The sequence below is a fragment of the Biomphalaria glabrata genome, chromosome 16 (assembly GCF_947242115.1).
Source record: "Biomphalaria glabrata chromosome 16, xgBioGlab47.1, whole genome shotgun sequence".
Taxonomy (NCBI): domain Eukaryota; kingdom Metazoa; phylum Mollusca; class Gastropoda; family Planorbidae; genus Biomphalaria; species Biomphalaria glabrata.
Window position 1 is genome coordinate 4,156,684 of NC_074726.1, and position 26,335 is coordinate 4,183,018.

The window sequence follows — 26,335 nt, forward strand, 5'->3', positions numbered from 1 at the left end:
TGTCCAATGGAGTTTTCCAGAACGAAGAAAAAAGTGCAAGGGGGAAATATTTACGAAAACTTACATACCTTTTTCATTTATTGTACAGTCTAACAAATTTGATTTGATTTTTAAAAAAATGAACTGGCTACAAAAGTGTATAAATAAAATAAATTATTCAAGAAATATTTTTAAATTTAAATTGAGCATGGTAAAAAATATTTAAAAATTCATGAAAAAAATCAAAGACTTTAAAATTTCATAAAAAAAATAACAAATGCACTATAACATTTTATTATTTTAATTTTTTCAGGTCCCATGAAATAAACTTAAAAAGAGGAACCACTAACACAATGTTCTCTTTTTTTTTTTAAACGTGTTGGTCCTGCATCCAATTTTCTACCAAAACAAAGAATGAACCCTTTCACATCCAAAAATTGAAAAAAAAAAAAAAAAAGAGAGAAATAAAAAGTTAGACATTAAAAAGATAGTGAAATAAATATTATATACCTAGTTACTCCCTGAGAGTAATGACGCATTTAAATAGTTAACAAGCTTTGAAAAAGATGAAAACATGGGCAGATGGATTTCACTTCAATAAACTTGGTACACAAATTGAGACCAAGAGTGACAGCTTATGGCTATAAAATCTAACAAGCAAGTATAATTTGGAAACATCTTTTACCAACATAAGGAAATACAATGTTATACTGCATAGTTCAAAAGTTTTATTACAGAAGAAAAAAATGCAAATCATTTTCAATGATAACTGCTTCAACAAAGGTGTTCGCTTATAAAAGAATACCCAGTGGATGATTGAAAGATTTTTTAAAAATTTTAGAAATTGCAAGTAACTCGCTGTTTATAAAGAAATTACATTTTTTAAAAAAAAAGTTAATTTATTTAGTTGTAATATACTAATGGGTTGTATAGCATCTTTTTTAATTAGACACAGGCGTATATAATGCCACAAGTAAACAAAAAAAAGTATACCATTTCAATGGTTGTAATTCCACTTTCAAACTACAAACAGTATAATTAGTTCAAACATTAATAAAGGCTTTTGTTAGAATAAACTGCTTCTGCTCTTTGTAAAAGTTAATGGGGCTGGCGTTGTATTATTTGAAGATTCCGATGTGAATAATTAGCTAGACCTAAGGAAGGATTAGTCCTTCTATAATCAACAAGACAACAAGCCTTGAGCATAACAAACTGAAGCATCTTACAGTTTCAGAGTCGATGATCTTTTTTTGTTTCTTTTAATGAAGACTGAATCTCTCCACCATCTAATGTTTTAGCCTGAACTCTAAATGTTTTCATTCAAAAGTAGTTTGGATTTTTTATATTTTATAGATATTTGGCACACAGGGACATTCTAGGCCATGTCATGTATTCATTCACTCAAAAGTTGTACAGCTATAGCAAGTATGCAGTACATGCCCTCAAACCAAAAGTGGGTATAACTTTGGGCAAAACTGTGAATGGCTTTCAAAGAAATTGTGCTGTGCATTGACAATTGTGAAAAATAAACAATAAAATAAAAACTTTCGGACTTTGCGATCTATAGAGAGGATGATGTTAGTGGTCAGTTAATGAGAGTGTCATGGGACCAGAAAACTGACCAAATGCCTTTACTCCTCAACTAATGTCAGGTACCCATTAGAGTTGGTTGGACTCAAGGGCATTCTAAAAATCCAGAAATTCAAAATCCCTGTCTTCACTAAAATTCAAACTGGAGACCCCTTATGTTCAGATGCCAAGCTTCAACACTCAGCCACCACACCCTCGATGACAGCTGTGAAATATCATAGATAAGTCTCTAAATATTTAACCATTGATAAGTTTCTTATCCTTAATTATCTTCTGTCTATTAACATCAGCTTCACTTTGAGATTTGGTTCACTTTTTGATTCAATCATGATCCTTAATAGAAGAAGAAGGAAAATCTGAATAGTTTAAGGTTGAAGAAGAAATTAGACACTTCAAAGTGACTTCAGATATATTATAAAAAGAAAGTTCAATGTTTACAAGAGAAGCTAAACAAAAAATTACAAGCTTGCCTAAAAAATATGATGGTAAATTTATTTAGTGATAAGAATAAATTATGATTTGCATAACAATCATTGATAAATTATAAATCTCATTTGATTTGGAAAGTAAATACCAGGTATTAGTGTTTGGTCCACTGCCCACATGACACTCTTCTTACCAGTATTTGTTAGGCAGTAGTAAAAGATGACATTTATATAAAAAATGGAAGCTAATTTAACTTTTAATGCATGATTTTAAAAAATATATTTATATTTTTCAGATTTACCTTTACATCTTTGTTTAAGATGTCTAAAGGTAATGCAAATTATACAGACGAACAAATATCCTTCGCATTGAAATTGCACTTTTATGGTCCTGAGGTACCGGTATATGTATGGTTCATTATTTTGTTTTTTAATTATGATATAAAGCTTATATGAAACAGATTTTTAGATGTCTGTTTTTCTTTTTCTTAGAAAACTACACAGGCGAATAATAAATAGTATTTTCCCTGTTCTAACCATTACTTTTCTGTGACTTTATAGCAAATTTTATTAGTACCAGTATACACAATATGCTAAAAATTTCTGTTTGACAGGAGACTCTCCCATATTGATGGCTCACCAGGAATGAACGAATGCATGCTGTGATGGCTCACCAGGAATGAACAAATGCATGCTGTGATGGCTCGCCTGGAATGAACAAATGCATTCTGTGATGGCTCGCCTGGAATGAACGAATGCATGCTGTGATGGCTCACCAGGAATGAACAAATGCATGCTGTGATGGCTCGCCTGGAATGAACAAATACATGCTGTGATGGCTCACCAGGAATGAACAAATGCATGCTGTGATGGCTCACCAGGAATGAACAAATGCATGCTGTGATGGCTCACCAGGAATGAACAAATGCATGCTGTGATGGCTAGCCTGGAATGAACAAATGCATTCTGTGATGGCTCGCCTGGAATGAACAAATGCATGCTGTGATGGCTCACCTGGAATGAACAAATGCATGCTGTGATGGCTCACCAGGAATGAACAAATGCATGCTGTGATGGCTCGCCTGGAATGAACAAATGCATGCTGTGATGGCTCACCAGGAATGAACAAATGCATGCTGTGATGGCTCGCCTGGAATGAACAAATGCATGCTGTGATGGCTCACCAGGAATGAACAAATGCATGCTGTGATGGCTCGCCTGGAATGAACAAATGCATTCTGTGATGGCTCGCCTGGAATGAACAAATGCATGCTGTGATGGCTCACCTGGAATGAACAAATGCATGCTGTGATGGCTCACCAGGAATGAACAAATGCATGCTGTGATGGCTCACCAGGAATGAACAAATGCATGCTGTGATGGCTCACCAGGAATGAACAAATGCATGCTGTGATGGCTCACCTGGAATGAACAAATGCATGCTGTGATGGCTCACCAGGAATGAACAAATGCATGCTGTGATGGCTCGCCTGGAATGAACAAATGCATGCTGTGATGGCTCACCAGGAATGAACAAATGCATGCTGTGATGGCTCACCTGGAATGAACAAATGCATGCTGTGATGGCTCACCAGGAATGAACAAATGCATGCTGTGATGGCTCACCAGGAATGAACAAATGCATGCTGTGATGGCTCACCTGGAATGAACAAATGCATGCTGTGATGGCTCACCAGGAATGAATAAATGCATGCTGTGATGGCTCACCTGGAATGAACAAATGCATGCTGTGATGGCTCACCAGGAATGAACAAATGCATGCTGTGATGGCTCGCCTGGAATGAACAAATGCATGCTGTGATGGCTCACCAGGAATGAACAAATGCATGCTGTGATGGCTCACCAGGAATGAACGAATGCATGCTGTGATGGCTCACCAGGAATGAACACATGCATGCTGTGATGGCTCACCAGGAATGAACAAATGCATGCTGTGATGGCTTGCCTGGAATGAACAAATGCATGCTGTGATGGCTCACCAGGAATGAACAAATGCATGCTGTGATGGCTCGCCTGGAATGAACAAATGCATTCTGTGATGGCTCACCAGGAATGAACAAATGCATGCTGTGATGGCTCACCAGAAATACTGGATACTTTAAGAAAATTAAACAATTTATGGCTAGATGGGAAGTTTATCCTGGGAAGATTGGAAATGTTTCTCTTTTAGAAATACAGAATTAGTAACTGCACCTGTTAAAAATTCAAATCTCATGCCAGATGAATCTTCATTTCTAAGTGACAAGTCATTTTTGACTGAACATGATTATTGTTCATCTTTCTACAAAAATCATAAAAACACAATTGAACAAATTATTTCTTTTATTGCTAGTAGGGCGGTAAGGAAAGCAATAGGTTTTAGTATACAGTTGGACTGGAGATCAACTATCACTCAGATTGAACTAATTTAGTCATTAAATAATCCTCATGTCTAATTTAATATGTGAAACAGGTTGTCAGGGGCAGGAATAGTGAGAGTGAATGTGTTATTTCTTTGTTGATATTTTAGAATGAAAAATTTAGGTGATCCCTAAGTAGGAATGTAAACAGTATACATATGATGCTTTTCACAGTATGAGAGAAAAAGAAGTAGTCAGTTGCTTCCTAGACTGGTTTTTGGGCGGTTAATATTTTCGGAGAGTGTTGTTGTCATTATATATTTTTTTAGTTATTTTTTAATCATTATTCTATTTAATATATTTTGATTATGTAATAGATAAAGCCTCAAATAATTTCCAGGCATTATATTTTAACCCAGATGATTTTCAGCCTGGGGTAAATATTTTTTATTCCCAAAGTTGACATATTTTCTACCCTTATGTCTGTGGTGAGCTCAAATTTGTTTTGAACCATCTGAAAAGCTATCCCAAACGGATGACTAAAAGTGGGTTTCCCTGAAGCTTACAGCTCATCAAGACTTTGTTTCTGCTAAAAGTGGCCTGTGTAGGCCTGAAGCCTGTGACCTTAGAAAGTTTTTTGTATGACCTTGTTTCTACCCTGATGTGTATCATACAGTGGTTTATTAAGTTTTTTCCCAAATGAAACATTAGATTGCCTTAGGGCATATTATTGTTATGTGATTATTTTATTTTTGAATATATGACTTGTGCAGTTGCATACTATTTTGAAGAGTGTGTTATTTTAAGATTGTTTATTTTTGGTTGAGAAAACTTATGTTACACCTTTCTCAGTACATCATAAGGTAAAAAAAAATAATCAATCAATAGCATTAACACACATTTCTACATGATTTCTTTTTTTTTTAACTAATTGAAAGCAATGTAATGCCTGTTGTAATGCCTGTTGCTTTAATATTTCTGCGTAAATTTGATATTAGATGGAGGTGAAACTGCCACTGAGACAGATGAGCCACCAGGGCCTACTTAATGCATTCTTTGGAGAGAAAGAACAACAGCATCAGAAACAACAATGAAAGAAATAGAATTTCTAAGCCCAGAAAGAGAACCCAGGCCAGTTAAATTCCTGATAGAAAAGGTTTCATTGATGAGAATGTTATTGAAACATATAGTGAATGAATCAAATAGTTTTCAAACTAACATAAATAAACATTTAGATTAAAAATGATCTAGAGATATTAATAGGACTTTTGTTTTATATATGTTCATTATCAAAATCCAAGCACTAAAAGTCACCAGATAGCTGATACTTTATCTGAAAAAAGATTGGACCATATTAAAGCTAATTTACAATATGAAAATTATGAAGAAAAATAATGGCATAAACTTTGGAAATAAGGCCTCTATAGGAGGATTTCAAAAAGAAAATGAACGATGTCCTCAAGTGTAAAACACTAAGTATAGATGAACAAATCATTCCTTTTAAAGGAAAGTCAGAATTGAAAGGATATAACCCTAAAAGAAAAAAAACAAAGTGGGGCTACAAGATTTTTTTTTCAATGGAATTATTCATGACATTGAATTTCATACTAGGAAAATTGAGCCTTGCCCAAAGCAGTCTGATATAAGAGCTTCTGATGACATTGTTCTGTCTTATACAAGAAACTCTTCATTACTTATGGCACCAGGTATATTTTGACAAATGGTTTAATTCCATAACACTACAAACTTTATTGTGGCAGCGAGGTATTGCATACCTGGGCCCTGTCTACACAAACAGACTTAAAGGCTGCAGGTTGCATTCAGATTAAGGTCTAGGGAGAACAGAGTCGAAGGGCATCTTTTAAAAACATTCTGTAGACCAAGTTGAAATAAAAATTGTAAAGTAGACTGAATCAGTTACACCACTTGGTACTTTGCATCGAATGGCCAAAGTTCAGATATGGGATAAAAAAAAATTAATAAACATATTTTTTTTTTTAAAGTTAACCATCCATGTATAAAGTGCTGAACAATTTCTTAATGTGTGGTATAGATCTAATAGATTCTATAGTGGCTTTGTATACAAATCCTATTTGATCTAAGAAATGGTACGGCAGAATTGTTTCTCACATTTTTTATTTAGCTTTGGCCGGGCTTGGCTTTGATGTCCATGATTTTAAGATTTCTGATTTTCCAGAAAACAGAAGGTTTGCCTTGTTGGCTTTTAAATTAGAGATCGCTTTATGCTTGTTAAAACAAAAGTAAGGAAAAAAGAATCAGTTACACCACTTAGTACTTTTGATAATTTGCATCCAAAGGTCAAAGTTCAGATATGTTATAGTGCTGAACAATTTATTAATGGTTGGTGTAGATTTAATAGATTCCTTTGTGGCTTTGTACAGAAATCCTATTTGATCTAAGAAATGGTATGGCAGAATTGGTTTTCACATTTTTGATTTAGCTTTGGCCATGCTCGGCTTTTATATGTCCAAGATTTTAAACTTTCAGATCTTCCAGAAAACAGGTTTGCCTTGTTGGCTTTTAAACTAGAGATTGCTTTAAGTTTGCTGAAAAGAAAATAAGGAAGAAAGAATTGAAAAAAAAAGAGAGGTCGTCTATCATTTGATGTTAAAAACCAATTGCTAACCAAAAATAAAAAGTTTCTGTCACAGTTATTCCTCTCCTTCCCATGCAATTAGTGTTGGCCACAATCTTATTCTTCCAGATAGCCAACAGGCTGAAAAGGTTTTTCTCTTCCATTAGCAAGTGCATTCAGTGCAATGTTGTATTGGAGTAAAAAGTAAAATTGTTTTATGTCCTTCCATGATCTAGAGGAACATTGTACTAATTATAGAAAAACTTGGGCTAACCAATCATTGCATAAGTTCTGAGTTACTTTTGTGTAACAATCGTAGCACAGCATGGTGTGCATGAATAAAGGTGCGAATTGGTGTAACGAATGGAAGGGATGTAAAGAAAGAGGAAGCCGAGAGAAAGTGACAGGAAGAGAGATGAAACGCTGATACTTACATAAATTGTTATAATATTAAAGTATTGCTAGAATAACCCTGAGAGTGTATTATTATTTTGAAGAGTCTTGTGTCCTAACAAGTGGCACCTTGTGGTAAAGAAACTTGTCTGCCATTCAATCAATGCCACACATGCCAGGAAGCCACCTTTCTTTTAAAGAAGATTGATAAGTTTTGAATCCATTATTTTTTGAAGCTGAAACCACATTTCAAGACATAGTTGGCCATCTGGATAGAGGCGGTTTAACATACATTAAGCCAGGTGTAGCTACATTATTTTTTGAAGCTGAAACCACATTTCAAGACATAGTTGGCCATCTGGATAGAGGTGGCCTAACATACATTAAGCAAGGTCTAGCTAAATATTATTTTTTGAAGCTGAAACTACATTTCAAGACATAGTTGGCCATCTGGATAGAGGTGGTCTAACATACATTAAGCAAGGTGTAGCTACATATTATTTTTTGAAGCTGAAACCACATTTCAAGACATAGTTGGCCATCTGGATAGAGGTGGTCTAACATACATTAAGCCAGGTGTAGCTACATTATTTTTTGAAGCTGAAACCACATTTCAAGACATAGTTGGCCATCTGGATAGAGGTGGCCTAACATACATTAAGCCAGGTGTAGCTACATTATTTTTTGAAGCTGAAACCACATTTCAAGACATAGTTGGCCATCTGGATAGAGGTGGTCTAACATACATTAAGCCAGGTGTAGCTACATTATTTTTTGAAGCTGAAACCACATTTCAAGACATAGTTGGCCATCTGGATAGAGGTGGTCTAACATACATTAAGCCAGGTGTAGCTACATTATTTTTTGAAGCTGAAACCACATTTTAAGACATAGTTGGCCATCTGGATAGAGGTGGTATAACAAACATTAAGCCAGGTGTAGCTACATTATTTTTTGAAGCTGAAACCACATTTTAAGACATAGTTGGAGCTGAAGAGGAACTAAAAGTGAGGAGAATGTGTGTTAAAGAATGTTTGTACAACCAAATTATTACATCTTCTTGCTTTGAGGCAGTCAATGAATGTAATAATACAGTTAATGAAGACATAATTGGAGAAATTTAGGACACTAATTTTGTTTTTTAAAATAATTCATCACAAGTTAAAAGTTTTAATGGACATTATTAGAAAACAAGAGAATAAATCTAAAAAAATAAAAATGCCCCAGAAAGAAGCTGAAAACATCTCACCCAACAGAAACCCAATAATATTAGGAATCTTGGAGTTTTCTTCGACTAAACACTATCTTTCGACCCTGCAAGGGTCTTTATCTGCAGCTGCGTAGATTAGGCTAGATCCGACCATATTTAACAACGGATTCAACAAAAACGCTAGCTGTGGCATTCATACTCTCCCGCCTTGACTACTGTAACACCGTGCTAGCAGGTATACCTGATGACAAAATAGCCAAGCTGCTATGTATACAGAACAACGCCACACAAATAGTACTTAGAAAAACAAGACAAGATTCTGCTACTACGCTCTTACGCACGCTCCATTGGCTTCCCGTGAAAGCAAGAATCGATTACAAGGTCGCCACACTTTGTCATCAGTGTATATATAACAATGAGATGCCCTTGTACCTTAGCGAACTGATTACTTCATATATTCCCCAGAGAGCCCTGCGCTGAATGGACTCAACGCTTATAGTGGTGCCACGTTACTCCCTTAAGAAGCTATGGTCTGCGGGCTTTTTCAGTGCACGGACCAAAGGTTTGGAACTCACTCCCCATTGATCTCAGACAGACAACATGCTACACCACTTTTAAGAAGGCCATTGAGACCTACTTGTTTAAAACTTTTTTAGATTAGTTCTTGAATGTCGCTGTCATGTTTGTGTTTGTAATGTTATTACAGCGCCTTGAGCCTACATTTTGTTTGTTAAAAGCGCTTTATAAATAAAATTATTATTATTAAAGCATGTTGTGATTATTTTCTTTCAAAATCATAATAACATAATAATTAATTGACAATTTTAGACTTTGTTTCAATTGTTATTTATTTTTATTGTTTATTGACAATAAGCAACTTTCAATGGGAAATTCACATTGACATATACATGAAAATCTATGATAATTGTTAAGAGTTTCTAGTATATTGTATCCCTTAGTGAAATGTATGTGAGAGAGAGAGAGAAAGAGACAGAGAGAGAGAAGATGTATTGGTCTATATGATGTACCGTATAGAAAAGAAAAAAGATTAAAAAAAAATAAATTTCCTAACAAAATCAACATTAAAACAGACACATACAATTTATTTTATCTAAATGGCAAACAACTCATACTCACGAAATAAAAACATACAATACTTTGAAAGTAAATTAGTATTTTAACATAATGATATTAATCTAAACTAGTTGATGATTTCATCAGAACATTATTATTGCAATACATGTATGGAAACATTAATATATTTCAATTTCTCTTCAGTTTTTTCATGGGACTAGAATTGATGGAAATTGGTATTTCATTTTGTCTACGAACATTGCCCTTTGGTTGTAGCTGAGGAGCTAGACTTCTTTATATGCATAATTTATTCTCTTGATAACCAAAAGCAAACAAAGAAGGATTCTCTGATCTTTGACCCCATTCCTCGATGTCTTCCAAAGTGCTCTTCTGGTGGATCCTGACAAAAAACATTGCTATGGACTGACGGAACAATATGTGAAAGCAAGCATCTTGTAGCTCCACAGAAACCTCTGACAGTCATTTCTATGTCTTTGAAAGACTGATGTGAAAGAAACACCTTGATTTTTTTGAACACTTGTAAAATATCCAGGACGTTTTTCAATACTCGCTTTCCATTCGTAAAAATATCCTAAAAAATCATTTTCAAGAAAAGAAAATCTGTCATCATTTAATGAGGTATATGGAAGAAGATCTGAATTTCTCTTGTACATTCCTCCAACGAATGATGACACATTGAGACAATCAAAAAATCTATTCATTAGAAGAATAAGTTTTTTCTGCTTCCTCTGCTTCTGGTCCTAATCTAGATCCCATCATAGTGCCTACAGAAAAACTCAGAACTTGTGCAGCCAAACGGACATTCATTTTAGAAATGTTAGTTTTGTTTGTCTTGTCTCAATCTGACAGTCTAGATGATAAACATCCCATATATGTTTCAAGACTTGATAAACATCCCATATGTTTCCAGACTTGATAAACATCCCTTATATGTTTCCAGACTTGATAAACATCCCATACATGTTTCCAGACTATCTCTTTACCATTGTTCCATAGTCAATAATTCTGTCCTGAACCACTGCTTCAAATATTTCTTATTGTTTTTATTAAATGAGGAGGATCAGAGATAAAAAATGTGAATCTATCTGGGGAAAAGAGGTTAATACATTTATAACAAATTTCATCGTCATCTGTTAGTTTAAGCATCCGATACATTTTATGGTTTGAGGAGGTTTTATCACTTGTGGAAGCTATGACTTTTAAGCTACAAATTGTTTCCAAAATTCCAACTGCTAGCCAAAATACAGGGAATAAGTCACCTGATGCTACACTTGATGTTCCAAAGAAACCTAAACTAATATTAATATGTGTGTTTTTACCAACTACAAAAAAAAAACTAACACATGACTGGCAATATTTTTTCAAATTTCTCATTCCAAGAATGAGAATTTACAAAACCAAAAACCTCACCACTGCTTTTATCAAAAAATTAAATCATATTTAATAATCATTTCATCATGAAGTAATACAACAAACCTTCCTTCATTTTTAAAATGTTTTTGATAACCTTTTCCATTCCTCAATAGCAGATTCATTGAAACCTTCTTTGGACTGATAGGCATTTGTGTAGTCTCTTAATGTTAAAGCTCCTGGCAATTTCAAAATTCCTGTTTTTCTTAAAGTGTCATATGCTACTGGGCTTCTACTTCTGATCAAAATTGATAGTCTGATCAGCATTGGGTGCCATCTCACTCCTTTGCCTTTAGTTGAAAATGCTTTTTTTTTTTGCTCCATCCCAAAAAGCTTTGCCAATTCATTATCTGTGTGTTCTATAACACCTTGCAGATCCCTACTCAACAGACTACTTGGCTCTACACTATCTGTTTTCAAAGTCAATTGAAACTGTTTTAATTTGTTTTTTTGACATTCATTAGATTCCTTTCTAGCCTTTTTTTAATTTTTCTCTGACTGTTTTATGTAAGGGGTCATGTTTACTTAATGGCTTATTACCTCTTGACTTTGCTCTCAATAACTTTCTATTTAATAAACGTTTAGCAATAGAGCAATATTTACATATCAAACCAGTTGATGTTTGCTTCATTAGTACTTCCCATTTAATGGCTCTAACAACAGTTTCCTGGCTGCCAATATTAAACTCTGATCCTCACTGTTACTGCAAGTTACCATCAACAATTCCAGGACAAAATTTGTGGCATCCATATGATTAACGATAAACCTTTTCATCGAAGGCTAAAAATCAGTTTTGTGTTTACACCTTAGAGATCTAATGATAATTGTGTTAACAAAACAAGCCAGATTTTTAAAACATATGATGATGATGATGAAATTTTAATACTACTAATTATAGCTTTATATTCAAACATTATTAATATTACGAAGTAGGGCCTAATTTGAATCTCCTTTTATAATCAATATAAACCATATTAAAATTAAATATAGCTTAAAGAGTAATAAATAATTCATATAATGATGTAATCATCTTCTTTTTTTTTAATTAACTTTTGTATTATAAAAGATAAGATAGATTTTTCAATTTTCAAATCCCTTCTATTCACTTCATTTTCAAATCTACTGTTTTCTAAGTCCCTTTATGCGCATTGCTCATGCCACCAATCCTTTAAAAATTATCCAATACACACAATCATACACTCCATAATAATTCTCTGTATTCTCGCATAGCCACAACATTGACTAATTTGTGTTTAGAAGAATTGGATGTTATTTGGGATTTTATTTAGTTAAAAAAAATAATAACTTTCAAAGCCAAAAGTTGTATGCATATTTTTCAATTAGTCATAAATATATTATTGCTTTTCATTTTTAATGGTTAATTCTCCATTAATATATACAAAATGCATACTACCTTGAAACAAAACTCTAAATAAACTTTAAACAAATAGGTCTAGATGTAAATAAAAGTTGGTATAGATGTGAGAGTGTAGGCTTAGTGACTCACTATTGCTTTTTTTTTTTTTTTTTTTCAAAATGGCGCTGCACTGTGGCAACATGCAATTTGTGCTTTCATTATTCATTATTATTTCTTTGCTGGATGTATATTGAATGTTCTTTTGTAATTAGTTATGCAGATAAAGACTTCTGTTTTCAAGGTGGGCTCCACAATAAGTATTTACATTAAACGTTTTACTAGATCTAGACTTGTTCAACTTTGGTTATTTAGTTAGGAATAGAAGAAGAAAAATGGCGAGCCAAGATGGCGGCCGTTCTAGTACTAGATCTATTCATTATAGTAAAGATCAACTCCTCGGACTTCGTTCAAAGAGGAAGCCTCTTCCACCGTGTTATGCACATATAAATTTTCTCTACCCTTCCTCTATTATTAGTACAAGGAAAAGAGGGAAAAAAGGAGGACTACGGCAAAGACTGAGAAGAAGAGGTTTTCGCCCACCACTTCCTACGATTATTCTAGCTAACGTCCGCTCAATAAGAAATAAAGTGGATGAGATATGTGCCCATGTACGCTACGACCACGTTTTTAGGGAAAGTTGTCTATTGGCTTTTACTGAGACATGGTTAGAGGAGGAGGACAACAACAGCCTGATTGCTATTGATGGTTTCTCTTGCGTGAGATCTGACAGAACGGCTGAGTCTAAGAAGAAGAAAGGTGGGGGGCTTTGTGTAAACATCAACCTCAAATACTGTGCCAACTACACGGTTAAAAAGAGAATGTGCTGTCCGGATCTAGAACTACTGGCGCTCTCATTGAGACCTTTTTATTTGCCACGAGACTTTGGTGTTATTTACATAGTCCTGGTTTATGTTCCGCCTACAGCCCAAACGGAAGTTGCAGCTGCAATCATCGCTGACGTAGTGCATGAGTTTCAGACAAGGTCAACGGACGCACCAGTAGTTATACTGGGTGATTTTAATAAATGCACCTTGACGGTTGACCTACCCACCTTTTATCAACACATCTCATGTCCGACAAGAGAGAACAGAACTCTGGACTTATGTTATTGTAACATCAAAGGAGCATTCACATCTCGTGAAAAGCCACCACTAGGATCATCGGACCACAAAACAATACAACTGCTGCCTACTTACCGTACAAAACTTAAAGAAAGAAAAATCATTCAAAAAAACTTACAAGAATGGACTCAAGACAATATTCTCAAACTACAGGGATGTCTAGACTGCACTGACTGGAATTTGTTTAAAGAGACCACTTCAAATCTAGAAGAATGGGTCGACGCAGTGACAAATTACATCAAATTCTGTGAAAACGTGTGTCAGCACTAAGAGCATCAAGATATACCCCAACAATAAACCATGGGTCACTGCAAAAATAAAACGGGAAATAATCAAAAAGAAAAGAGCATTTATGAGTGGCGATGGACAGACAAGGAAAATTGCTCAACGAAATCTCAACCTCGTTCTTGAGGAAGGGAGGAGAAACTACCGCACCAAGCTGGAAGACTCAATTAATACAAGTGACATGAGACAGGCATGGGGTATCATGAACAAAATGGCAGGAGCACAAGTCAAAATTAAAAATAATCTTGCTACAAGAGACGAAAAAACATTGTCCAACGAGTTAAATGATTTCAAATGTCGCTTCGACACGAAAGATTTTAATTATCTAAGACTCAAAGCCCTTGAGGATGTCAATGTTAACAACTGTTTAGAATTAGCGATTACTAAAGAGCAAGTTTGTAACATTTTCAAAAACGTCAACCCAATGAAAGCTGGTGGACCTGATGGAATAAAAGGGCGAATCTTAAAAGAATGTGCTGAACAACTAGCTGAACCTTACCAAGATATATTTTCTACTTCATTACTAAACCATGAGATACCACCTGTGTGGAAGTCATCTATAATTGTACCTGTGCCAAAGGTTTCCAAACCGAAGGAAATGAATGACTATAGACCTGTTTCACTTACTTCCATTGTGTCTAAATGTTTAGAAAAATTGGTTAAAATGTTTCTTCTGAATGATCTTTGTAATAAGTTAGACCCTTTACAATTTGCTTACCAAAAGGGTAAAGGTGTAGACGATGCCATCCTAAATATTTTAAACTGTGTCTACAAACATCTGGATTTACCGAACACTTATGTGAGATTGCTCTTTATTGATTTCTCATCAGCTTTTAACACTATACAACTTCATTTACTCATTGAAAAGATGAAAGCGTTGCAGATTAGTCCATACACAATACTATGGGCTAATGAATTTTTGACCCAGAGAGCTCAGAGGGTTAGGGTAAACAATGTTATATCTAATGAACGCATAGTTAACAGAGGGGCGCCCCAGGGGGCTGTGACATCGCCATTGTGGTTCATTTTGTACACCAATGATTTTCAATCCGATAGTTCTTGTTGCTCCTTCACAAAATTCGCTAATGATGCGGCTCTTCTTGCCCTGCTCTCAGAGAGCTCAGGCGTAAATGAGTATTTCAAAGAAATAGAACACATTGAAAAATACTGTAAAGATAATTTTTTATTATTAAATGTAAAAAAAAAAACAAAGAAATGATAATCAATTTTCGTAGGGACAAGAAGGAAAATGATATTGTTTCTGTAGCTGGAGAGACTATTGAAATTGTGCAAACCTTTAAATACCTTGGTACTAACCTAGACAATAAACTAAATTTTACTGCAAATACTGATTATATCAGCAAAAAAGGGCAGCAAAGATTACGATTACTAAGAAAACTGTCCTCGTTTAATGTTAGCGAAAAGGCCTTGGCTATGTTTTATCACGCTCACATCTGCAATATTTTAAGTTTCAATATCACTGCCTGGTATGGCAATCTGAGCATAAAAAAAATATTTAAAAAATTTATTTATAGAATCCTAAATGCTGCTGGCAGAATCATTGGCAAAAAACAAACCCCATTTGGGCAGTTGTTTGAGACAAACATCTATAAAAAAGCTAACAAGATCCTCGAAATAAAGAATCACCCTTTTTGTCAGGATTTTGTGATTTTACCATCACAGAAGAGATACAAGACACCGATAGGAAAAGACAAACAGACACAAACATTCTTTTGTTCCCCTGGCAATCAAATCATTAAATAAGAACAATCTGGTATAAACTTTGTCACATGTAAATTATGAGTGAGTCTGGTGTGAAAAGTACTCTTTGCTTTCTTATAGTTATAATGTTTTTTGTTTGGTGTAATGCACAAATTGTAAGACAAATTTCCTTACGGATAATAAAGATTAGGCTGATTCTGATAGGGCTGGACATCCTGCCATAATGTGTTCAATCGACTTGCCCACATTTCCACATTTTCGGCATTTGTCTACAACATTGAGTTTCAGGATATGCTTCTCATAATTTTTTGTCCTGATTACTCTGTCCTGTATTGCTGTAACAAAGCCTTCTGTTTCAGGGTAGAGATGACCTGCTTTGAGCCATGTTAAGGAAGCAGCCTTGTCGATGTTGTCCCCATGTAATGAAGCCGGAAATTTTCTGTGGAGTGTTTTTTCTTCCCATTGGTGAATCTCATGCCCTACGTCGTCCAAACCGACATTGACATCAGCATTGTGTAGGTTCAGAGGGGTTGCATCGGAGTCGTATTTCCGTAGGAAGGAAACTAATTTGTTGCTGGAGGCGAGCAGTTTTGATCGTATTTTTAAAACCTGCATCTTACACAATTTGAAGATGTTCTGCAATCCATGACCCCCATCCTTCCTGGGCAGGTAACATCAAACGTATCAACCTATGGTGGAGGACTTGGGGTGTAGACATCGAAACTTGGTTAGTAATTTTCTAGTGAGTCTGTCAATGTCATGTAGGTCGGTGTCAATCCATTTGATCACACCGAACGTGTAAAGGAGCACTGGGACGGCCCAGCTGTTTATTGCAGTGAAGAGATTACTGCCAGACAGTTTGGTGTTGAGGATTTTATTAACTCTTTGCCTATATTTACCAAGAAAGTCCTCTTTTAATTTCTTATGGTTTATCTTGGCATTCTGGTTTATTCCAAGATATTTATAAATTGAGGCAGAGTTCAATTCCTCGATGCCTTCAAATTCAATGTTGGTGTTCGTTGCCTTGCCCTTTTTAATGCTTATGATGCCACACTTATCCAGGCCAAAAGACATACAGATATCGTCACTAAAGCATTTTACCGTTTTGATTAAGGTGTGTAATTTTTGCTTGGTTTCTGCATATAGCTTTAGATCATCCATGTATAATAAGTGGGACACACATTTTGTACATTTAGTGTCAACCCTAAAATATTAATAGTATGCAATGTAAAAAGAAATTGTCAAATGTGATGAAAAGAGAAAGAAAAAATATTATCCAAGCTGGCATCATGATTCAAACTTCATGAATGTCGCAAAATAAGTTTATACCGGAAGTACCTCGCCCATGAGTTTGGTGTTGAACGAAACTTATGCTTAGTTACCTTAGTGTTTGCAGTCCTGTATATATATAGTCTATGCCTTAAATGTATCAACCCTTCTGGTTGGAGTGCAGCATGTAAGTGGTGTGAATGGGTGTGTTGAATGTAAGTGACATTATAAGGAGAGAGAAGCAGGAAAATGGAGTAATATGATTAAATAGTGTATACAATGTTTACTTACTGAATCAAGATTAAATTCTTAATAGAGCAACTTACTGTGTTAATGTATTAATGTCTCGTGCTTGCAACAAGTGGCACCCAATGTAAAAGGCAAGACTTACATTTTATTTATATTGAACTCGTCTACTGACAGTCAAGCTATTAGATGTGCTGTTCACTCGGTGGAACTAGATCTAATTGTGTTCAATCAACCATAAATCTAGACTTTATATAAAGCTTATGGTGTTCTAGCTGAGTCGAGTACCTGGTATGATATCAAGACGTCGCCTTATTTTATTAGACTTTCATGTATTACAAAGATTAGATGTTCACTTGCGATTATTATCAGTGATGGTTAATATGCAAAGGTGTAGTGAAGTCGTTAACTCAGCAGACTGTATTTCTTCATTTGATGAGCTTATTGTCAATAACAAAGGGTTCTGTCAATGGAAAATCATATGCTAGATTGTCAAGCTCTGCATCACTACTCAACACATTAAGCTCAACACTAGAGTTTGAGATACTTTTAAAAAATTCAAACAATTGCTTCGGGTAACCAGAAGGTTATGAAACATGTGAGAGGGAACCATCCCCTACCATTGGACTCAAATTATATTTAACACATTCTTTTAACCCTTAAGGCGCGTGTGGTAGTTTAGCCTCCGCTTTTTATGCACTCGTTGTAAAACAGCTCAGCACTTAAGGGAATGCATGACAATGGCGTGGTGATCTACGTCACTGACTTACTTATTACACCCCCCCCCCCTCACCCCCGGTGCCATTTGGCACATTAGTCAGCGGGCTGTCTCCTTAGAGATCGATTACTGGCTACAGCTCCAGCCCCTTCCCAGCCGATGTTCACTGCCCTGAGGTTCTTTATGAAAGAGTTGTATGAGGACACCCCTGTTTGCCCTTTGATTGTACGGTCTACACTGGGAAACTATATTTAGTTTCATACTTGAACAGACATGTACTGAATCAAATCTTCAATTCAAACAACAATGGACTGATAAACAGCACAATAATAACAGCAGAAAGTTATTCCAACAATAAAAGTTATATGCCAGCAGGAAGAAGACTATCTATAACTATTAAAGACATTGTTATATTGTTTATATAGACATTAGTAGTATAATTACAATAACTGTTATATTTGATTTAGTTGTGTTTAATCTTTAAGTATATGTGTTATACATACATTTAATTGATAAAGTTGAATAATTCATAAATAAGTTGAAGAAAGAGGGGAAGTTACTGAATTTAAAAGGTCCAGAACTTGGAAAATATGTGCCAAAAAAAAAGAGATTATTATAAAGAGAAAAGTTTGCTTTAGAGAGAGCTAAGTTAGCTATAATAAAAGAGAAAGAAAATTTGACCTTCAATAAAGATAATTTAGCCATGAATAAAGAGAATTTAGCTATTGATAAGAAATTAGAGAAAAAGAAGTTATTTAGAGAAATGTCAAGGTAGATGTAGAGAGATATGATTTGTAACTTGAGTATGAAAGAGTTACACTCCTTTGTTTATATATTCCCAGGGTATGAATGTGAACAGTCTGCTTGTGATGTGAACTGAATGATTTTAGTTTTCCTTGTGTGTGAGAGAAAGTGTGTTAGTCAGTGGGGACTATTCGGATATTAACTAAGTTACTTTTGGCTCAAGCCAAGTCAAAAGAACTTTGACAAGTTAGCCATGGATAACGAAAATTTAGCTATTGGTTAAGGAATTAGAGAACGATAAGTTAGCCATGGAAAAAAGGAAGTTAGCTATGCAAAAAAGAATTGAAGAAATAGAAATTAAGAGAAGCTAGCAAGGGGAAATGAAAAGTTAGCTATGCATAAAGAAGAGAAATAGAAGTTAGCCATGGATAAAGAGAAGTTAGCAATGGATAAAGAGAAATTAGCCATGGAAAAGGAAAAAAGTTACCAACGGAAGAAAGAAAAATAGACATAGAAAAGAGAAAAGCTAGAGATATAATTATATAGATCCTACTCTAGATAGTGAAGTATGAAATAAAACAATGGTTATATTCATTTTTTAAGTGCTATCTAGAATTGGCAACAATAATGCCTAGGTCCCTCAGAAAAGACAGAGCCATCATTTCAGCAACAGATGTTAAAAATTGGTTTTCAAATTTGGAAAAATGCCTTCAGGATATTGACCCTTGCATTTAGTGGAGGGACAGCACCATGCATTTCAGCTGTCTATTGATGGTCATTACCCCAATGTCTACAAGTTCATCTCCCACTTCCTCAGAGAACAAGAGAACACTGAGAACAAGATTCTGAGGTACAATACTGGAGAATGAAGTCAAGCTGCAAGACAAAGTAGATACAACTTAACAGACGACATGAAGGTATATTGCTAATGTGCGGAAACAAGCAAGTGATGGAATTTCTACATGACATTTAGCTTACAATTTAACTTTGTGCAAGTTTGTGTGTGTGTATAAATCTGATGAGTATCTTTGCCTGTTTTCAAAATATGTGTACATGAATGATATATTTTGAAATTATTCATTTTAGCTTAGTATAATTTTTGCTTACTGTTTGCATATCTATGTTTTAAAATATCTAAAGTGTTTCCTGCAAAATGACGGTAACATTAAAAAAAAAAATAATGTCTCTATTCATATTTTACACTATCTTATGTATTTTTTTCAAAATGACTGAAATATATTTTTCTGTGCTATTTTATAAATGTTATCAACATGGTTGCAGCGGTACCAAGAGTTTTGGTTAGATCTAGATATCTGGCATGATATAGATCTAGATGGCAGAAGGTCAGCTCAGACCACCATCACAGTTAAACTTGGTAGATGGCAACATTTGTGAACATTTCCATCAATGGAAAAGACAACTTAAATGGTTTCTATTGGCTATAGGTGCAGAGGAGCAGCCTAAAAGCAGACAAAAAGCCATTATCTTACACTGTGCTGGACCACAGGCCCAAGAGATTTGTGAACATTTCAAATATGATGAAACTGAAGATGTAATGACCCACAAATGTTATTAAAGAAGTTGAATGACAATCGTAACCCAAGGAAAAATGAAGTTCTGGAAACATTTAGGTTTTGGAATATGGATAAAGTCTTTCCATGTGATATGCTTATTACACAATTAAGGTCCCAAGCTGAAAAATGCAACTTTAAAGAAAAAAGAGAGAATGACAAGGGACAAGATATTATTTTCCGTAGAAAAGAAATTACAAGAAAAAAGTATTTTGCATTGAAGAAATGCATTGAAATTAGTCAGATCATTAAAAATTGTCTGAGCATTAAAAATATAAATAAACTCCATAAAATCCTAAATGCTGTTGGTAAAGTCATTGGCAAAAACAAACTCCATTTGGGCAGCTGTTTGAGACAAACATCCATAAAAAAGCTAAAAAGATTCTAGAACTAAAAAATCACCCTTTGGGTCAGGATTTTGTGATTTTACCATCACAAAAGAGATACAAGAAACCAATTGCAAAGACAAACAGACACAAACACTCTTTTTTCCCCAGGCAATCAAATCATTAAATAGAAACAATCTGATATAATGTGAATGTACATTTTGTTTTTTTTATAGTTACAATGTTTTGTTTGGTGTAATGCACAAATTGTAAGACTCATTTCCTTATGGACAAAAAAGATTTTTTTTTTTGCGCTATTTTGTCGGGGTACCCATGTTCTTATTAGAAACATTCATTTTGTGTTCTGAAAACAACATCTTACTGTACTGTTTCCCGCCCAATGCTAGCCAACTAATACAACCACTTAACCAAGCCTTCTTTGGTTCTCTTAAGCCAGCATGGACAGATACTGTCAGAAGACACATTGCCACTACTGGCAAAGGTGTCACATTAGAGCTTTGCAGGAATTTTGAAACCTGTTTAACCATTTAGTTAAGTTAAAATGGCCACACCAGAATAAGCACAAAGCAGTTTTTTAACGTCACAACAATAAACATGTTCAAAAAGTTGTGTAACAATCAAGCTTATAGATCCACCTCCCCAATCTCAACTTAAGCAGAAAGATCTTCACAAAGTATATCTTCAAAAACAACTAATGCATCCCCAGTTCCACTTGAAGAATCTCTAACATCCCAAAAGCAACTTGAGACTTCTACATTCTATGCACCATCCCTATTCTCACCAGAAACCTCTAAATCAAACTCAAGATTAGATTATCAAGACCTTCCTCTGTCAGCAGGGAGAAGGAGTGACAAGAAATTTAATGCCATAAGCAAGAGTAAAGTTAGAAATGATTCAGTGGAAGAAATTTGATGACAGTAGCACAATTTAATATTATAAATACTATTTCCCTCATTTCTACTACTGCTCGTTCATTATGCAGATTAGGTCCAACACTAATGCAAGTTGCCTTGAATTATAAATTTAATAGGTGAAATGAAACGAAGAAACCAAACTATTTTTATACCCCAGTAGCTGAGGAGTCTGTGAACATCATGTTTTTCAAGGGTCTAACCATTAAATTAAAAACAAGCGCAATAGAGGCTGCCATTGGTCTTTTCTTATAGCTCTAAGTAAATAATATTAAGAACTAATAATATAATATATAATTCTGTGGAAATAATTTAGATACCATTACATTTATTTATGGGAATGTGCTATTATCTTAGTTACGATAAGGTTAAAGAGACCATATCATGTGGATTCAAGTGTTCAGCCTTGATGGCATCATTAAAATTAATGGACTTTCTACTCTTCAAAATTTTCTCCTCAACATGTCTATCACTGACAATTTTGGATCTACTAATATTATAAAAAGGTTAAACAACATTGAAATCTTTTAAGTTCCATATGATACGAGCCCTTCCCTTCATTGGGTAGCACAGCTACTTTTTATGACTATGCATGTATGGCTACCTATTACCGTGTCCTAGAGAATCTTATTTAGCATCTCATCTGATAATAGGTTCATTTCTAGTTTTAATTTTTTGCCATGACTAATATTTTTGTTATTTCTCCCCAAAATTTCTAACTATTGGTTGGATATGTATATTTTTTTTTAAGAATTAAAGAAAGGGGGATAGCCTAAATAGGTATTTTGAGACACTTGAACAATCTTAGAACTTTTAGAGAGGAAAATCCAGAAATAATTACGGCAGCTGAAGTCAAAAAGCTATCCCAAGGCTGCCTATGTCAAGGTTGGCTGAGGCCATTTCCATGTGCCATAAACATATGCCGTAAGCAGTTACCATTGTTCCTGAAGTGCTTAGTTGAACATTTATAAAGGATAACATTGACAGGTATGTAGAAACATTTGAAGAATCTTAAGACTTTTAGAGGGGATAATCCAGAAATAATTATTTTTAGAGCAGCTGATGTCACAATGTTACCCCATGGCTTTAGGTCAAGGTAGGCTACACCACTTCCATGTGTAAATTTTTTCACATTTGCCGTAACATTGATCCAGAAGTGTTAGATGATCATTTTTAAAGGCTGGCATAAACAGGCATACAGAGAAACTTAAAGAATCAGGCATACATAGAAAATTAAAGAATCTTAAGAATTTAAGAGGGAAAGGAATAATCCAGTAATAATTATGGCAGCTGATGTCAAAATGTTACCCAAAGGCATTTGGCTATGTAAAGTTCGTCTGCACCATTCCCATGTGTAATTTTTTTCACATATACAATAAAAAGCAGCTACCATTGTTACAGAAGAGTAGATCAACATTTTTAAAACATTACAAATAAGATATTTAGCAAAAGTTGCAAAATACGTCTCCAAGACACAATTTTTTTTTCTTTATGTAAATTTTCTCCACAGACATCAGAGCTAAAATCTTTAAAATTGTTACTAACATTTTTACTTGTAATGTTGAATCCCTTCTAGATGATTTGGATGAAAATGAGCTCATGTAGCGCATTATGTTCATAAGAATCTTGAATCTTACAGGTTTTTTTTTAAGTTGAGCATACAATCAGAATGAAGCTATCAGTCTGCGTCCCACCAGATTTCATCCGCACTTTATGATGTTCAATAGTTACACAGTTTGCTTTATGGTATGAGCCTTTTGTAGCTGCTTCCTAGGAAAAAAAAATGTATAAAAAATTGAAACATTACAGCCCAAATAAAATTAGCAACATAAAATTGTTTAAAACACTTATTCATGATTTCAAAATTCTTACTAAGAGCAAAATGTATTTGTAGTAATTTTTAGTAAAATTATAGTAACTGTAACTCTCAAGCAACCAAAATAATTAACTTATCAATGTGAATGTTAGTTCATTCAATGGTCTGTTTGAAAAGAAATAAAATATATATGAAGGCACTTAAAAATTAACTGTGATTTAAAGTACCTTAAAATTATACAGAATTTGTTTAAATGTACACTTTAAAAGTACAAATAGCCTTTCATTTTCTGAATATATTTACCAGTATTGATCCAAAAAAACAATGGATTGTGGCTGAACATGTAATGTTACTGAGTGCACTGCTGTTTCTACTTGACATGCTTGCATTTCAGCCTCCTATTAAAAAACAAAAGTACCATAAAAGTCATTTTATATAAATTATTCACAAAAAAACAAATAATATTAATTTATGTAGCACAATTAACAAGCATAATGTAGGCTTAAAGTAAAGGCACTTTAAGAGCATCTATAGCTGATACAGTCAAATTTGTATATCTATATAAGCCCCATTAGCTCCTACTGCAGTAGGAGGCAGTGTTATGGGTATTAAACTTGAATGCTTACAATAATGACAATGAAAACAAATCTTTTTTTGGATCCCAAAAAAAAAAAAAAAAAAGTTCATATAGCTATGTACATTTCACAAATATAGTGAGAATAAATTTTACTTTTGGTTTGTTTAACAAGTTTCAGATATTTCTTAAAAAAGGAAGATTATTGTGTCCTAGTAGCTAAATTATTTATAGGCCTACATTTCAAAGTAAAAATGAAATTAAAATAAAATTTGTTTAGTGCACGCAGTCAGAATTGTAAACAGTATAGCTTTTTTTAAGGAGATGTGTTAAGCAAACTTACAATTATCCTATATCTAGTCATATAGACATTGAATACATATTATGCTTACAAAACATGCTTTATAAATTTTAAATGTGGCTAATTTCATCGAGGAATAGTAAATACGCTAGAAATAGAACAATATAGGCTACACCTTTCCCAAAATTGGATGTCTGGATGATCGCATGATATGCACGCTGGACTGTCATTCAGTCATCTCAATGGTCACAAGCTTATAAACTGCCTGCCGCTATCCCCCGCGGCTGTGCAGGAGATTTGGACTCCAAACACAGAAGTAGATTATGAGATAAGAAACACCAGAAACATGTACAACATTTCACTCACAAACATTTTACAATTTAGTCGGTCTAGTTGGGATAAACTACTAAAATTATCTTATTTCACTCAGTAAAATCTAGATCTATAATTGTTACTCTGCCATCTAGTTGTGGTCGAGGAAAGGATCAGTTACACCCATTTATTGGCCAAATGATATCAAAATGATTCCCATTTGTGTTGCATAAAGTAACATTAGAACATAATTGTGTACTTTTGGCTTTACCAATTAACATTTCCTGGTGAGGAAATACAGGCAGTATTAGTATCCACTTGTATTCTGTGTTTCCACTGTGTGGCATAAAGACATACAGTTCTCTCTGCAGTACAGTGGCATCTACGTACAGCTCACATGTTGTTGCCCAACAACCATTTTCTGACATAGTCTGTATTTGTCCCTAAAGCAATAGAAACGAAAAAAAAAATACATATATAATTAATGCTCAACCAAATTAATTGCATGTGAGATGGAGACCATAAAAATGTATCTTTAAAAAGGTTAAGACCTATAAGCCACTAATACAACTTTAATAGTTTTAAACTATGCTCAGTATCACTTACGTGGACATGTTCTCCATCTATGAATAAATTGTTTGAAGTGGTTCTGGTGGTCAGTCAAGAATTGAACAGTAATAGTTCTAAAAGATGCATAGTATGCATCATCTCCATAAATGCTAGCAGATACTGCTCAGAAAAATCAGTTGCCATTGGCAATTACATAACTCAATAGTCGGCCCTCTTTCTCTAATGTTGTTGAGAGGAATTTATACTCCTGAGTCATCGGCAACCTTTTCACTACAATGTTATGAGTATTTTGAAACTTTTCACTTTCCCTGGCCGACTCAGAATCAGAATTTGATCTTTCCGATACTAAGTCGATGTCACACTCTACGCTTGTTAAATTTATGGTAGGCCTATGTTCATGTTCAAATACATCTTCATACTTTTCAAAATCTAGTTCCCCTATAGCCTTAAAAATGTTATGAATTCTTGTTTTGTAATCTGGATATTTATATCGGAATAAAAATTCCGCTAAATGTCCATCTAAATGGTGTTTTTTGTTGCTGTATCTGGGAACCAGAGACAGAACTTCCCTCCACAATCTTTCTACATTCTGTGTATGCGCGCTATTATTTGGGTTCACAAAACAATACTTGTGTTTCACTGTGACTGTAAGGTGTTTAAAACCTTCATTATTAAGACAGGCATACGATCTAAAGCAATCACTAACAATAGTTGTTTGTGGCTCTATGTTTTATATTATTAATTTTAACAATGTTTGATTGTTTCCTTGTCCCTTTTTGCGACAGATATTAAAAAACATTTTCTACTGCCTCGTTTTAAGCCACCAAATACCCAGCTACCCTTGATGTGTCTACCTCTGTTATTAGTGTTATACTTAGTCTTAGATTTGCCCATTTTTGTCTCTCATCTATTTCAACTATTTTCATAGGTCCTCCTAGCTTAGGTTTTACACCGACATGTTCAGCACACACTTGTGTTTTGTCGAATAAAAGACGCCCAATCTACATACGTGCAGTCACTGTCAGATATAATATCTACTTCGACATGTTAATAAAAAGGTACTGGTAATAGATCTAGAATTTTCTAGATCTAGTTCAGATGCCAAGATACCTTTACGGCCCAACATGTTATTGTTGTTTTTTAACCCTTAAGATGCGTGTGGTAGTTTAGCCTCTAAACATGAACATTGTAATTTCATTTTGTATGTCTTCATTGCCAAACAGCTCAGCACTTTAAAGACCAACTGAAGAGGTTTTGGGGTCAGACGCGGAAACCGGTGTTATACTTTTTTTTAGATTCATAATGCTTAAAAAAACATACATACGAAATTTTAGACATATATTCTTTGTAATT

General features: G+C 34.4%; 1 long non-coding RNA gene across 1 annotated transcript; it reads right to left on the minus strand.

The window, feature by feature from the left end:
- Positions 1 to 16,510: 16,510 nt before the first annotated feature.
- On the minus strand, positions 16,511 to 25,914 carry LOC129923341 (uncharacterized). The gene is made up of 4 exons (XR_008775293.1): positions 25,019 to 25,914; positions 24,684 to 24,855; positions 23,529 to 23,623; positions 16,511 to 23,179 (listed from the first exon to the last, which is right to left on the minus strand). It is a non-coding gene; the product is annotated as an uncharacterized LOC129923341 (long non-coding RNA).
- Between the last annotated feature and the right edge of the window lie 421 nt (positions 25,915 to 26,335).